The sequence below is a fragment of the Leuresthes tenuis genome, unplaced genomic scaffold, assembly GCF_036924035.1.
Source record: "Leuresthes tenuis unplaced genomic scaffold, fLeuTen1.0.hap1 SCAF_4, whole genome shotgun sequence".
Taxonomy (NCBI): Eukaryota; Metazoa; Chordata; class Actinopteri; order Atheriniformes; family Atherinopsidae; genus Leuresthes; species Leuresthes tenuis.
This window is the reverse complement of record NW_027325358.1, coordinates 29,038,013-29,053,998: the sequence shown is the minus strand read 5'-3', so window position 1 is coordinate 29,053,998 and position 15,986 is coordinate 29,038,013. Positions and strand designations below refer to the sequence as shown.

Genomic DNA, 15,986 nt, shown 5'->3' with positions numbered 1-15,986 from the left:
GCCGAACACATCCACTTCTGCTTTTGATGATGTATAGTTGGGCATTCACACCTTTTCTTACCCATTTTTCAGTAATTATTGATGGACATTCAGACCTTCTTGCAGCTGAACACCTCTGCTCCCGCTTTTGATGGTGTATAGTCGGGCTTTCGAGGCTTTTCTTCAACGGTGTTTACAAATTATGGTTGGAAATTCAGACCTTGCAGCCGAACACCTCCGCTCCCTCTTTTGATCATACATTGTCAGACATTCGCACCTTGTCTTACCCGCGTTTTACAAACCATGGTCGGACTTTCACACCTTCTTGTAGCCGAACAACTCCGCTCCCGCTATTGATTGTGTATAGTCGGCTATTTTAACCTTTTCTTACCCGCTTTTTACCAATTATGGTCGGACATTCACACCGTCTTACAGCGGAACACCTCCCCTCCCTCTTTTGATGGTGTATGTTCGGGCATTCAAACTTTTTCTTACCCACTTTTTACAAACTATGGTTGGACATTCAAACCTTCTTGTAGCAGAACACATCCACTTCTTCTTTTGATGATGTATGGTTGGGCATTCGCACCTTTTCTTACCCATTTTTCAGGAATTATGGGTGGACATTCACACCTACTTGCAGTCGAACAGCTCTGCTCCCACTTTTGATGGTGTATGTTCGGGCATTCGCACCTTTTCTTTCCTGCTTTTTACAAACTTTGGTCGGACGTTCACACCTTCTTGCAGCCGAACACCTCCGCTTCCGCTTTTGATGGTATATATTCGGGCATTCGAACCTTTTCTTACCCGCTTTTTACCAACTATGGTCGGACATTCGCATCATCTTACAGCGGAACACCTCCGCTCCCTCTTTTGATGGTGTATGTTCGGGCATTCAAATTTTTTCTTACCCACTTTTTACAAACTATGGTCGGACATTCAAACCTTCTTGTAGCAGAACACATCCACTTCTTCTTTTGATGATGTATGGTTGGGCATTCGCTCCTTTTCTTACCCATTTTTCAGGAATTATGGGTGGACATTCACACCTACTTGCAGTCGAACAGCTCTGCTCCCTCTTTTGATGGTGTATGTTAGGGCATTCGCACCTTTTCTTACCTGCTTTTTACAAACTTTGGTCGGACGTTCACACCTTCTTGCAGCCGAACACCTCCGCTCCCTCTTTTGATGGTGTATGTTTGGGCATTCAAACCTTTTCTTACCCGCTTTTTACAAACTATGCTCGGACATTCACACCTTCTTGTAGCCGAACACATCCCTTCCCGCTATTGATTGTGTACAGTCGGACATTTTAACCTTTTCTTACCCGCTTTTTACCAACTACGGTCGGACATTCACACCTTCTTATGGCGGAACACCTCCGCTCCCTCTTTTGATGGTGTATGTTCGGGCATTCGAACCTTTTCTTACCGGCTTTTTACAAACTATGCTCGGACATTCACACCTTCTTGCAGCGAAACACCTCCGCTCCCCCTTTTGATTGTGTATGTTCGGGCATTCGAACCTTTTCTTACCCGCCTTTTACAAACTATGGTCGGACATTCAAACCTTCTTGTGGCCGAACACATCCACTTCTGCTTTTGATGATGTATAGTTGGGCATTCACACCTTTTCTTACCCATTTTTCAGTAATTATTGATGGACATTCAGACCTTCTTGCAGCTGAACACCTCTGCTCCCGCTTTTGATGGTGTATAGTCGGGCTTTCGAGGCTTTTCTTCAACGGTGTTTACAAATTATGGTTGGAAATTCAGACCTTGCAGCCGAACACCTCCGCTCCCTCTTTTGATCATACATTGTCAGACATTCGCACCTTGTCTTACCCGCGTTTTACAAACCATGGTCGGACTTTCACACCTTCTTGTAGCCGAACAACTCCGCTCCCGCTATTGATTGTGTATAGTCGGCTATTTTAACCTTTTCTTACCCGCTTTTTACCAATTATGGTCGGACATTCACACCGTCTTACAGCGGAACACCTCCCCTCCCTCTTTTGATGGTGTATGTTCGGGCATTCAAACTTTTTCTTACCCACTTTTTACAAACTATGGTTGGACATTCAAACCTTCTTGTAGCAGAACACATCCACTTCTTCTTTTGATGATGTATGGTTGGGCATTCGCACCTTTTCTTACCCATTTTTCAGGAATTATGGGTGGACATTCACACCTACTTGCAGTCGAACAGCTCTGCTCCCACTTTTGATGGTGTATGTTCGGGCATTCGCACCTTTTCTTTCCTGCTTTTTACAAACTTTGGTCGGACGTTCACACCTTCTTGCAGCCGAACACCTCCGCTTCCGCTTTTGATGGTATATATTCGGGCATTCGAACCTTTTCTTACCCGCTTTTTACCAACTATGGTCGGACATTCGCATCATCTTACAACGGAACACCTCCGCTCCCTCTTTTGATGGTGTATGTTCGGGCATTCGCACCTTTTCTTACCTGCTTTTTACAAACTTTGGTCGGACGTTGACACCTTCTTGCAGCCGAACACCTCAGCTTCCGCTTTTGATGGTATATATTCGGGCATTCGAACCTTTTCTTACCCGCTTTTTACCAACTATGGTCGGACATTCGCACCATCTTACAGCGGAACACCTCTTCTCCCTCTTTTGATGATGAATGGTCCGGCATTCTTACCTTTTCTAACACATTTTTCAGCAATTATTGTCGGTCATTCACACCTTTCTCATCAGCTTTTTGCAAATTATGATCTGACATTCACACCTACTTGCAGCCGAACACCTCGGCTTCCGCTTTTGATGGTGTATATTTTGGCATTTGAACCTTTTCTTACCCGCTTTTTACAAACCATGGTCGGACTTTCACACCTTCTTTTAGCCGAACAACTCCGCTCCCGCTATTGATTGTGTAGAGTCGGGTATTTTAACCTTTTCTTACCCGCTTTTTACCAACTATGGTCGGACATTCACACCTTCTTACAGCGGAACACCTCCGCTCCCTCTTTTGATGGTGTATGTTCGGGCATTCAAACTTTTTCTTACCCACTTTTTACAAACTATGGTCGGACATTCAAACCTTCTTGTAGCAGAACACATCCACTTCTTCTTTTGATGATGTATGGTTGGGCATTCGCACCTTTTCTTACCCATTTTTCAGGAATTATGGGTGGACATTCACACCTACTTGCAGTCGATCAGCTCTGCTCCCTCTTTTGATGGTGTATGTTCGGGCATTCGCACCTTTTCTTACCTGCTTTTTACAAACTTTGGTCGGACGTTCACACCTTCTTGCAGCCGAACACCTCCGCTTCCGCTTTTGATGGTATATATTCGGGCATTCGAACCTTTTCTTACCCGCTTTTTACCAACTATGGTCGGACATTCGCATCATCTTACAGCGGAACACCTCCGCTCCCTCTTTTGATGGTGTATGTTCGGGCATTCGCCCCTTTTCTTACCTGCTTTTTACAAACTTTGGTCGGACGTTGACACCTTCTTGCAGCCGAACACCTCAGCTTCCGCTTTTGATGGTATATATTCGGGCATTCGAACCTTTTCTTACCCGCTTTTTACCAACTATGGTCGGACATTCGCACCATCTTACAGCGGAACACCTCTTCTCCCGCTTTTGATGATGAATGGTCCGGCATTCTTACCTTTTCTAACACATTTTTCAGCAATTATTGTCGGTCATTCACACCTTTCTCATCAGATTTTTGCAAATTATGATCTGACATTCACACCTACTTGCAGCCAAACACCTCGGCTTCCGCTTTTGATGGTGTATATTTTGGCATTCAAACCTTTTCTTACCCGCTTTTTACAAACCATGGTCGGACTTTCACACCTTCTTTTAGCCGAACAACTCCGCTCCCGCTATTGATTGTGTAGAGTCGGGTATTTTAACCTTTTCTTACCCGCTTTTTACCAACTATGGTCGGACATTCACACCTTCTTACAGCGGAACACCTCCGCTCCCTCTTTTGATTGTGTATGTTCTGGCATTCGAACCTTTTCTTACCCACTTTTTACAAACTATGCTCGGACATTCACACCTTCTTGCAGCGAAACACCTCCGCTCCCTCTTTTGATTGTGTATGTTCGGGCATTCAAACCTTTTCTTACCCGCCTTTTACAAACTATGGTCGGACATTCAAACCTTCTTGTGGCTGAACACATCCACTTCTGCTTTTGATGATGTATAGTTGGGCATTCACACCTTTTCTTACCCATTTTTCAGTAATTATTGGTGGACATTCAGACCTTCTTGCAGCTGAACACCTCTGCTCCCGCTGTTGATGGTGTATAGTCGGGCTTTCGAGGCTTTTCTTCAACGGTGTTTACAAATTATGGTTGGAAATTCAGACCTTGCAGCCGAACACCTCCGCTCCCTCTTTTGATCATACATTGTCGGGCATTCGCACCTTTTCTTACCCGCGTTTTACAAACCATGGTCGGACTTTCACACCTTCTTGTAGCCGAACAACTCCGCTCCCACTATTGATTGTGTACAGTCGGGTATTTTAACCTTTTCTTACCCGCTTTTTACCAATTATGGTCGGACATTCACACCGTCTTACAGCGGAACACCTTCGCTCCCTCTTTTGATGGTGTATGTTCGGGCATTCAAACTTTTTCTTACCCACTTTTTACAAACTATGGTCGGACATTCAAACCTTCTTGTAGCAGAACTCATCCATTTCTTCTTTTGATGATGTATGGTTGGGCATTCGCACCTTTTCTTACCCATTTTTCAGGAATTATGTGTGGACATTCACACCTACTTGCAGTCGAACAGCTCTGCTCCCTCTTTTGATTATGTTTGGTTGGATATTTGAACCTTTTCTTAACTGCTTTTTACAAACTTTGGTCGGAAATTCACACCGTCTTACAGCGGAACACCTCCGCTCCCTCTTTTGATGGTGTATGTTCGAGCATTCGAACCTTTTCTTACCCGCTTTTTACAAACTATGCTCGGACATTCAAACCTTCTTGTAGCCGAACACATCCACTCCTGCTTTTGATGATGTATGGTTGGGCATTCAAACCTACTTGTTGCCCGCTTTTCATTAATTATGAGTGGACATTCACACCTTGTCGCAGCCAAACACCTCCGCTCCCTGTTTTGATCATGTATGGTTGGACATTCGCACCTTTTCTCACCCGCTTTTTGCAAACTATGGTCGGCCATTCACAGCTTCCTCTCCACCATACTTGTATGGTGGGATATTCACACCCACTTGCATCCGAAGACCTCCGCCCCCACTTTTGTTGATATTTAGTCAGTCATTCGCACCTTACCCGCTTTTGGCAAACTATGGCCAAACCTCTGATCTCGCTTTTGATGATGTAAGGTTGGGCATTCAGACCTTGCTTCACCTGCTTTTCACCAAATAAAGCCGAACCTTTTAGTTTTTAGTTTTAGTTTTCTACGGGGCATTCACACCTTTTTTTTCACGGCATTTTATAAAAACACCACAGGAACACTGTATTGAGGCTTTGTTCTGACCGCTCATTCGGTGTCGCGTTTCTTTCAAGCAATTCTCCTGGTTAGCCCGCACTCGGCTCGCTCCCAGAGCCGTGTTAAAGTCTACTTCGCATTCACTCTCTTTTCTCAGCAGATTAAAACAAAGTTTCATCTTGGGCTCCCTGAAACTTCCATCCTGCACCGCTGTTTGCTTTTTCACAAGAGCAGAGGAGAGCGCACCGTTCCCAGCGGCACTGCAGTACCGGGTCGATGCTTGGAGTGAACGGAGCAAGCTCCTTTTTCAACTCCTATTGATAAAAATCCATTTAATATGTAGTCCTCGCATAGAGGACATATCAGACATTAAACTGATAAGAACAGATACTACACTTGATCTTAGCCAAAAGGCCGAGAAGCGATAACTGTCCACTGGAACACGTCCGAGGGCCCTTCCTGGCACAATGCGCACTTGTAGCGGTGTTCTTTTTATGGCCATAGTGTCACTTTGCACCTCCACCCACCCGCTGTACTGAGCACTCTTCAACCCTTTTAAATGGTATAACTTTACACTACCGCACGCTCCAGCGAACACCATTCAAGCAACAACTTTGCACTCCAGCTTCGAACATCGGCACAGTCGCAACAAGTAAGGCGACTCTACTCAGAGAAGTCACTCTGCACAGTAACAAGATTTCTTTTGCACAGACAGAAATTGCTTCATCCTCAAAGGTAAAGCCTGCCAAAAATAGAAACAACTCATTAGTGCTGCTCAACGTTGTACTTTGCAGTAAAAGAAAGAGCAAATCTAAAGTTTCAGGAATCCGAGAATAAGCTTACTTTCATGAGTTCTTCACGATTTTGGATTTTGCTATAGAATGAATTCCTTCACTCAAACTAAATTAAAACTGCTAAACCGCTAATCTGTTAAATGCAAGGCAGATGTCAAATTCACCGAAATAGGATCTAAGGGTATTTGGCCAATCGAGCTGTAGCAGCTTCGGTAAAAGAGTATAAGTTGAAGAGTTTGTGAATAAAGGTGTGCGCACACATAGTGAGTTGTAGGAAAATAGGCAGGGAGCAATGCCGGCTGGGGTATATGTTCTTGTATGTTGTCTGACTGTTTGATTTGAATGTGTTGTGTAAGTGTCCTGTTGAATGTTACATGTTTGGGCTTTGACACGCTTCACTGTGGTTGTTAACTGTGTGGTGTGTCCTGAAATGTTATATGTTTGGGCTGTGTGACATGCTTAATGCTGTTCAGTAGCAACCCACTTATTCATATATAGCAACTGACAACATAAGAAGTCCGGACATACTTTGATAGTAGTTGTAGAAGTATCCTTATTGATAATAGATAAACTAATTCATAGTGATAGAACAGTAGATGAACAGGTGCCTGCACATGTCTCATGAAAATAAAATGGGTGTATGATTGCTGACGGCAGAGCAATACTGCCAAACTTATGAGTTCTTGTGGCAAACTTGATTCAGTGTCTTGACGTGTATACGCTGTTTCGCTGACTTGTCACAAGAAACAAAGTGTGTTTGATAAGATCCGACCATTTTATTACGGGAGGATCAGTATGTATGGATTCTGATGTGACTGATAAACCCATTCGTATCTTAAGCATAATCTAATACGTGAGACAACGCCCTGGCACACAATCAAAAAAAAAAAAAGAGAGAGCGGTTTTGTGTCCCCATAATGTAGAAAAGAGAGAAAAAAGCCTTTCTGATTTGGTGTGTGTGCTCACAGTGCAGAGTGTAGAGAAAAGAGAGAAAAGAAAGCCGTTTTGGTGTCACGGGTGTTGTGACTTACACACACACATTTCTGAATTGAGAAAGGAAATTATTTTAGAGGAAGCACTAGAGTTTAGATCCCACATTTGTTGATAGGCATTCATTTAATTTTTCTTTTAATCAGTTTTAAAGTGAATACTAACTGAGAAATGAAAAAGGTGAAGAGTTTAGAAGCTTGGTTCAAGAGCAAAACTTGGTTTATGATCAGCTGAGTCTCTAAACAGAACAGCAAAGGGCTTCATCGAACATTTAAAAAAGATTCAGATTGTTAGAATATCCAGAATTTATAGGAATGGTGGTGATTACTCTTATTTTCTAGAATGGAAATAACTGCACCATGTCTGTTTTACGAATTTAAGGGGCTAAAAAGTTTTGTTCTCGTTTTTCTATGATTAACCGAATGTATGTGAGAGTCCAAACAGACAGAAGGGTTACGGCCGAGTGCTGGACCTTCCAAAAGAGATGAGACAGGCTGGACCCGTGCCATACTAGTTAAGACCTGCCTGTGGATAACAGGTTCTTTAAACTCTCACACACACAAACTCACACACGTTCGCACACATACACCCATACACACACACATTCTTGAACTTGCTGCAAGATTAAACCTTTGCATTAACTGACTCCAGCAACTCTGAGTCTCATTGAGAGACTTTTCTCAACAATTGGGTCCTCAAACCAGATCTCAACGTTTTTTCCGCTGTCCAGGGTCGGAGCTGAAACCGTGCACGGGGGAGTCCAGTACTCCTAATGAAAGACCCCCTGCTGAATTGCGGTAATTAGGGGCCAGTGTCCACTGAAAGGGGGAAAAAGGGACGAGATCGTACTTTTGAATCAATGGCCAGAAGCCATTGGCAGTGCAGGCATCAACAATAATGGTGTTATTTCACCCATTAACACTTAAGGTACCTCATGCAGTGGCTGTGATATGGTTACTTAACAAAATATCTTTACCAGACATCTCTCCTACATAACAGTTCTTCTTTCACAGCCACACCTTGTTGTCGAGAGATGTGCTACACTTAATCCATCCACACTGCTACCTACCCCACAGATGGAAAGCCTCATGATTGCCTGTCAGAAATAACCAGGCCAGGTTTTACCCAGGCCAGACTTAACTGATATACGTTATGAAAATGCAGAAATAACTATATTTATTCAACAGATCAAGGAAAAAAACCCTGATGGCACAAATGCTACAGGATTTGCAGTAGTAACAGAAACTGAAGTTTTCTTAAAACAACCACTACCAAAAAATTACTCTGTTCAAGCAGTCGAATTGGTAGCTTTAACTGAAGCTTGTAAATTAAATAACAAAAAGGTTGTTAACGTTTACACTGACAGTCAGTATGCCTTCTCAACTGTACATGTGTTAACACAGCATTGGAAAAACAGGTATGTTGACATCCACAGCTAAATGTATAAACTACAAATATTTTAGCATTATTAGATGTTATTCAATTGCCATCTACAATAGACTCGTATGAATGACCGGAAGGAAAACCATACTGCCAAAGAATTTGTTTAAATATGCTGCAGTATTGAGCCACGGACCATGTCATGTCTCAACAGGAGGGATGGAAGCAATAATGAACAAGGTTTTTACAGCATATGGTTTTACTAATTATTGAATTTTTTTTTTTAGAATAAATAAATGAATAAAGTTTTGTCTAGCAGGTCAAATATGTGCAAAATACATTCCACAGGGCAATCTAAGACCAAAACGAAGATAATTCCCTAAGCCAGTGTATCTTTTTCAACATATTTGTTTGGATTTCATTATTTCATTATTTTGTAGATTTCATTGAACTAAATTAATGTTAAGGGAAACGATTCTGCTCAGTGACAACAGAGGTTTTTACCAAATGGTCTGAAATATTTCCATGTGCACAAGCAGATGCAATCTCAGTAGCAAAATCACGCGTAAAATAACTCATTTCTAGATTTGAAATTCCTGAAAATGTCATCTCACTGATGGCAAAGAACTTAAAATAGACCTTAGAAACCACTGTGATATAGAAGGTTTCGCTAACACATTGGAATTGTTTTACTATTTACATATGCATGTGCAGTGAAGAATTGCTTGCTGCTGATAAATGCAAAGAAGAACAGCTTACACATAAATGCTCACATATAGGCTGCTGAATCCAGTAAAGTTCAATGTCAATGTGTAATATTCAATTAGGATTTGCAAAACAGTGAAGTTAAACAATGAATGGGTCCATAGTCGGTATGAGAAGACTACAGGAATATTTACCTGGGTGTACGTTCAAACAGAGATGAGAAAATTGCGATAAATTATTGTTTGTTTGTTTGTTAGTATGTATATGAATGTTATGTGTATAAACTGTGTTGAGTTGTAGTTACTCAGTAGTGTCTCAGTGAAACAACCGACGGGGGAAGCCTTGCGGTGACAACAAAAGCAGTGTTTTACTGATCAGTCAAGTTGCTCCAGTGTACTCCATACAAACTGGTTGGCTACTGAAGGGATAGAAAATGGGGAATACTTGTTTTAAAGCAAACAAGAAATTAGATGGGAAAAATACATGTTTTAACGGGACCCAGACAATATTAAATACTCAGACAGATGGGAGAAGAAGTGTAGTTTTGTAGGAAATCACAAAATTATTACATAAAATTAGTGAAATCAATTGAAGAATGCCTTTCTGAAGAGCTGTTTACCACAGATGAGAAGCTTTGCGACCAAGCACATTGTAGATCGCTTTATTGCCAAAATGATCTAGTTTAATGGATTGGTTTAGACATGCATAACAGCATTTTAAGAACAAAGAGAGAAACAAAAAGGGACAACGCTTCATGGTGGAAGGTGATGTATAAATAACTGTGTATATGATGAAGGAGAGACCATTTGAGCAGCACAGCCATTTCGCAGCACAGGGACAGCAGTCCAAGTTAAAGGATCTCCCACGTGGTATCACCTGTCACACTGTGTCAAGGCATCAAAAGAAGAAAAAATCACCAAACTCAAGGACAAAGAGACGAAGACTCCGGTGAACGAAGAGAGAGGACTTACAAACCAGAAATACAAAAGGATGCTCGATATCAAGATCCAGAAGAAAAGGCTAACAATGCCACGAACACTTACGATGCTGGGAATGATGCCAGCAATGAACAGAGAAGAAGATTCAGTGTCATCAATCTGCAACACGTGCCTCTAATGAGGGGGTGAATATAGAATCCTCAACGATTACAACGTCTCTGGGAACTGTGACAACAACAAGGTTTAAACCATTTTGATATATATTGTAACCTATTGGCTAAGGAATAGTGCTGAAAATGAGGTAAATCTAATCCACCACTGTCCTTGGTCTTCTGTAGGGTTTTTAAACTAATACGTGGTGGTTTGTTTTTCCACAGAAATTTGGAGATGCATGAATCTAGTGACTGAAACCAAGTAGCAGATGGTTTTATGGGGATCATTGAGAACAAATAGTTAACTTTTGGTAGTATCATCATTTTAATGGTTGTAACTCTCCCCATAAGTGATATAGGTAAGGACTTCCAACGAGAGAGATCGTCCTCTACTCTCTTTAATAATTGCACATAATCCATCTGTACTTATCAGTTTAATATGTGATATGTCTATGCAAGGACTACATATTAAATGGATTTTTATCAATAGGAGTTGAAAAAGGAGCTTGCTCCGTTCACTCCAAGCATCGACCCGGTACTGCAGTGCCGCTGGGAACGGTGCGCTCTCCTCTGCTCTTGTGAAAAAGCAAACAGCGGTGCAGGATGGAAGTTTCTTTTAGTCTGCTGAGAAAAGAGAGTGAATGCGAAGTAGACTTTAACACGGCTCTGGGAGCGAGCCGAGTGCGGGCTAACCAGGAGAACTGCTTGAAAGAAACGCGACACCGAATGAGCGGTCAGAACAAAGCCTCAATACGGTGTTCCTGTGGTGTTTTTATAAAATGCGGTGAAAATAAAGGTGTGAATGCCCCATAGAAAACTAAAAGGTGGAGCGGAAGTGTTCGGCTGCAAGAAGGTGTGAATGTCCGACTATATTTGGTGAAAAGCAGGTGAAGCAAGGTCTGAATGCCCAACCTTACATCACCAAAAGCGAGATCAGAGGTTTTTGGCTGCAAGAAGGCCATAGTTTGCCAAAAGCGGGTAAGGTGCGAATATAAATATCAACAAAAGTGGGGGCGGAGGTCTTCGGATGCAAGTGGGTGTGAATATCCCACCATACAAGTATGGTGGAGAGGAAGCTGTGAATGGCCGACCATAGTTTGCAAAAAGCGGGTGAGAAAAGGTGCAAATGTCCAACCATACATGATCAAAACAGGGAGCGGAGGTGTTTGGCTGCGACAAGGTGTGAATGTCCACCCATAATTAATGAAAAGCGGGCAACAAGTAGGTTCGAATGCCCAACCATACATCATCAAAAGCAGGAGTGGATGTGTTCGGCTACAAGAAGGTTTGAATGTCCGAGCATAGTTTGTAAAAAGCGGGTAAGAAAAGGTTCGAATGCCCGAACATACACCATCAAAAGAGGGAGCGGAGGTGTTCCGCTGTAAGACGGTGTGAATTTCCGACCATAGTTGGTAAAAAGTGGGTATGAAAAGGTTCGAATGCCCAAATTCGGCTGCAAAAAAGTGTGTTCGGCTGCAAAAAGGTGTGAATGTTCGACTAAATTTTGTAAAAAGCGGGTAAGACAAGGTGCGAATGTCCGAACATACACCATCAAAAGAGGGAGCGGAGGTGTTCCGCTGTAAGATGCTGCGAATGTCCGGCCATAGTTGGTAAAAAGCGGGTAAGAAAAGGTTAAAAAACCCGACTGTACACAATCAATAGCGGAAGCGGAGTTGTTCGGCTACAAGAAGGTGTGAATAATTACTGAAAAATGGGTAAGAAAAGACGTGAATGCCCAACTATACATCATCAAAAGCAGAAGTGGATGTGTTCGGCCACAAGAAGGTTTGAATGTCCGACCATAGTTTGTAAAAGGCGGGTAAGAAAAGGTTCGAATGCCCGTACATACACAATCAAAAGAGGGAGCGGAGGTGTTTCGCTGCAAGAAGGTGTGAATGTCCGAGCATAGTTTGTAGAAAGTGGGTAAGAAAAGGTTCGAATGCCAGAACATACACCATCAAAAGAGGGAGCGGAGGTGTTCCGCTGTAAGAAGGTGTGAATGTCCGACCATAGATGGTAAAAAGCGGGTAAGAAAAGGTTCGAATGCCAAAATATACACCATCAAAAGCGGAAGCCGAGGTGTTCGGCTGCAAGTAGGTGTGAATGTCAGATCATAATTTGCAAAAAGCTGATGAGAAAGGTGTGAATGACCGACAATAATTGCTGAAAAATGTGTTAGAAAAGATAAGAATGCCGGACCATTCATCATCAAAAGCGGGAGAAGAGGTGTTCGGCTGCAAGAAGCTGTGAATGTCCAGCCATAATTACTCAAAAACGGGTAAGAAAAGGTAGTATTGCCAGACCATAAATGATCAAAAAAGGGAGCGGAGGTTTTCCGCTGTAAGAAGGTGTGAATATCCGACCATAATTGGTAAAAAGCGGGTAAGAAAAGGTGCGAATGCCCGACAATGTATGATCAAAAGAGGGAGCGGAGGTTTTCGGCTGCAAGAAGGTCTAAATGTCCAACCATAATTTGTAAAAACCGGGGAAGAAAAAGGCTCAGAAGCCCAACTATACACCATCAAAAGCGGGAGCGGAGGTGTTCAACTGCAAGAAGGTCTGAATGTCCATCAATAATTGCTAGAAAACATGAAAAAAAAATTTCGAATATCCAACCGCACATGATCATAAGTGGGAGAGGAGGTGTTCAGCTGCAAGAAGGTGTGAATGTCCACCCATAATTCCTCAAAAATGGGTAAAAAAAAAGGTGCGAATGCCCAACCATACATCATCAAAAGCAGGACTGGATGTGTTAGGCTACAAGAAGGTTTGAATGTAAGAGCATAGTTTGTAAAAAGCGGGTAAGAAAAGGTTCGAATGCCCGAACATACACCATCAAAAGAGGGAGCGGAGGTGTTCCGCCATAAGAAGGTGTGAATGTCCGACCGTAGTTGGTTAAAATACCCGACTGTACACAATCAATAGCGGGAGCGAATGTGTTCGGCTACAAGGTGTGAATGGCCGACCATTTTTTGTAAATAGCGGGTAAGAAAAGGTGCGAATGCCCAACAATGTATGATCAAAAGAGGGAGCGGAGGTTTTCGGCTAAAAGAAGGTCTGAATGTCCAACCATAATTTGTAAAAACCGGGGAAGAAAAGGCTCGAAAGCCCGACTATACACCATCAGAAGCGGGAGCAGAGGGGTTCAGCTGCAAGAATGTCTGAATGTCCATCAATAATTGCTAGAAAACATGAAAGAAAATTTTCGAATATCAAACCGCACATGATCATATGCGGGAGAGGAGGTGTTCAGCTGCAAGAAGGTGTGAATGTCCACCCATAATTCCTGAAAAATGGGTAAAAAAAGGTGCGAATGCCCAACCATACATCATCAAAAGCATGTGTGAATGTCAGATCATAATTTGCAAAAACCTGATTGTGTGCAGCTGAACACCTCTGCTCCCGCTTTTGATGGTGTATAGTCGGGCTTTCGAGGCTTTTCTTCAACGGTATTTACAAATTATGGTTGGAAATTCAGACCTTGCAGCCGAACACCTCCGCTCCCTCTTTTGATCATACATTGTCAGGCATTCGCACCTTGTCTTACCCGCTTTTTACAAACCATGGTCGGACTTTCACACCTTCTTGTAGCCGAACACATACGCTCCCACTATTGATTGTGTACAGTCGGGTATTTTAACCTTTTCTTACCCGCTTTTTACCAACTATGGTCGGACATTCCATTGCATGCAATACTCTCCCATGGTCCTGATTCATTACCCAAATCCCTTGGTCTCTGATGACCGCTGTGCTTGCTGACTTTCTCAAGGATGCGGTGTACAAAATCATCAGTCCCTTCACCAGGTTTCTGTTTGCAGGTGTAAATGTGGGACATATTGATTTTGGTTGGAAATTGAGTGGTGATGGCTTGACACAGTCTTTGGATGGCTGCTTCATATTGAGCGTTATCATTATGTCCTCGTTCACTGTTGGTAGGTCGCAAATCCAGTTGTAGCATACTGGCCTCTATTTTGCCGAGGTCGGTCGGTTTGAACTTTTTTGCCAATATGCGACGCAATTCAACCCCAGTCAGGCAGAATTGTGCGCAGAAATCTCGCAACTCGTCAGCAAAATGGGGTCCAGAAATCTCTGGATCTGGTAAGCATTGTTATGCTTCCATGATGTCAGTCTCAGTCCAGGGTCGATAAACCAGTAATGGTCCAGTGGGAACTGCAACTTTAACCATAGGCATGGTTTGAATCTGGTTTTGTTTTTTCTCACGTTTAGATCTCTGAAGTCCAGATTGTGGGTAAAGGATTTTTGTCACTTGCGTTAAAAGTTCTTGGGCAGGTACGCTGGAGAACCAAACGTCTTCCTTTTCCTCATCATCAGACCTATGTAACTGATGTTGTGAGAATGATGGAATTTCTTCCCGAGGGAGGATGGAAGAAGTCCCTTCTTCCCGAGAGCCAGAGGCTTGTGGCAGGGCTGGCTGTTGTTGTTGCAGGCGTCGTGGAGGGCAGGAGTCCAGGTCTGGATCCGGCACAGCTAATACTAAATTATTATCATCATTCCGTCATGGCATTTGTTTAACATTTTCCTTTCTTTCTCTTAATACACTTTATTTTTTCCAAAATTCTATACCTTTCTTACTTCTTATTTAAACTTAATTTTCTTTTTTTTGCTTCATCTCTTCTTCTTCTTCTCATATTTGCAAAACTTTTCTTCTAATTTTCTTATTTCTAACGGTAGGGTCAAAAGTCTGAGACCTACTGTTTCCCATTCTCAGACTTGGAATGGGGAAATATATTCCTTTACTCAAAGGACGTCTCCAATGAGTACCTTAATCTGTACTCACACTTCTTCGGAGTACTTCACACTTCTTCGGACTGCTTCAAAAGTTTCACTTACCCATGAAATCTCTGTCTCACTAATGACACAACCGGGAAACCCTCTTTTATTCAAATAAAAACTAAAAAGCAGTCCTATCGTCTCAGACTATCATATTTCAAAAATGATCCCAGCGCTGGTATTCAGGAAAAGGACCTGCCAGTCCTCTCTCTCAGAAAAGGCCTTGGAGGTATGAGGCTGGAACAGCTACTTCAGTCCAGGCTGGCCATGCACTGCGATCCGATCCAGAGACACCAGTCGAGGGATCCTGTTCGTGACGCCAAAATTGTGGTGGAAATTTAGTAACGCACAGAGTCAGTTATTTTCTTCTGAGGAGATAAGAGGCTTTAATAATAATATCTTGAAAGAGAGAACAACACAGTACATAATACAGAGTTGCTCTGACCACTGAAGTAAAAACACACAGTTATATTGCCCGCTCATCACGTCATCTGTCTTTGGTTGATAGTTGATTGTTCTTCTAACTTTCCTCCCCAACCATCAGTTTAGGTTACCCAAAAGGAGTGTATTGCTCCATCACAAGTATGCTTCTTTCACATACAGGGTAATATGAAGAATTTTATGCCTGAAACCTATTTAGACATGCAAAAATATGAAGGACAAAGCAGTTTTAACTTGGTTTGAGTGAAGGAATTCATTTTATAACAAAATCTGAAATTGTGTAGAACTCGTGAAAATAAGCTTATTCTCGGATTCCTAAAGGTTTAGTGTTGTTCTTTCCTATCCTGCAAAGTACAACGTTCTTTT

At 42.4% G+C, this 15,986-nt stretch overlaps 1 non-coding gene and 1 pseudogene across 1 annotated transcript; one reads left to right on the top strand and one right to left on the bottom strand.

Moving 5' to 3' along the window:
* Positions 1-5,664: 5,664 nt before the first annotated feature.
* On the bottom strand, positions 5,665-5,855 carry LOC140306092 (U2 spliceosomal RNA). The gene has a single exon (XR_011915452.1). It is a non-coding gene; the product is annotated as a U2 spliceosomal RNA (small nuclear RNA).
* Positions 5,856-10,780: 4,925 nt separating this feature from the next.
* On the top strand, positions 10,781-10,957 carry LOC140306230 (U2 spliceosomal RNA; annotated as a pseudogene).
* Positions 10,958-15,986: the final 5,029 nt, after the last annotated feature.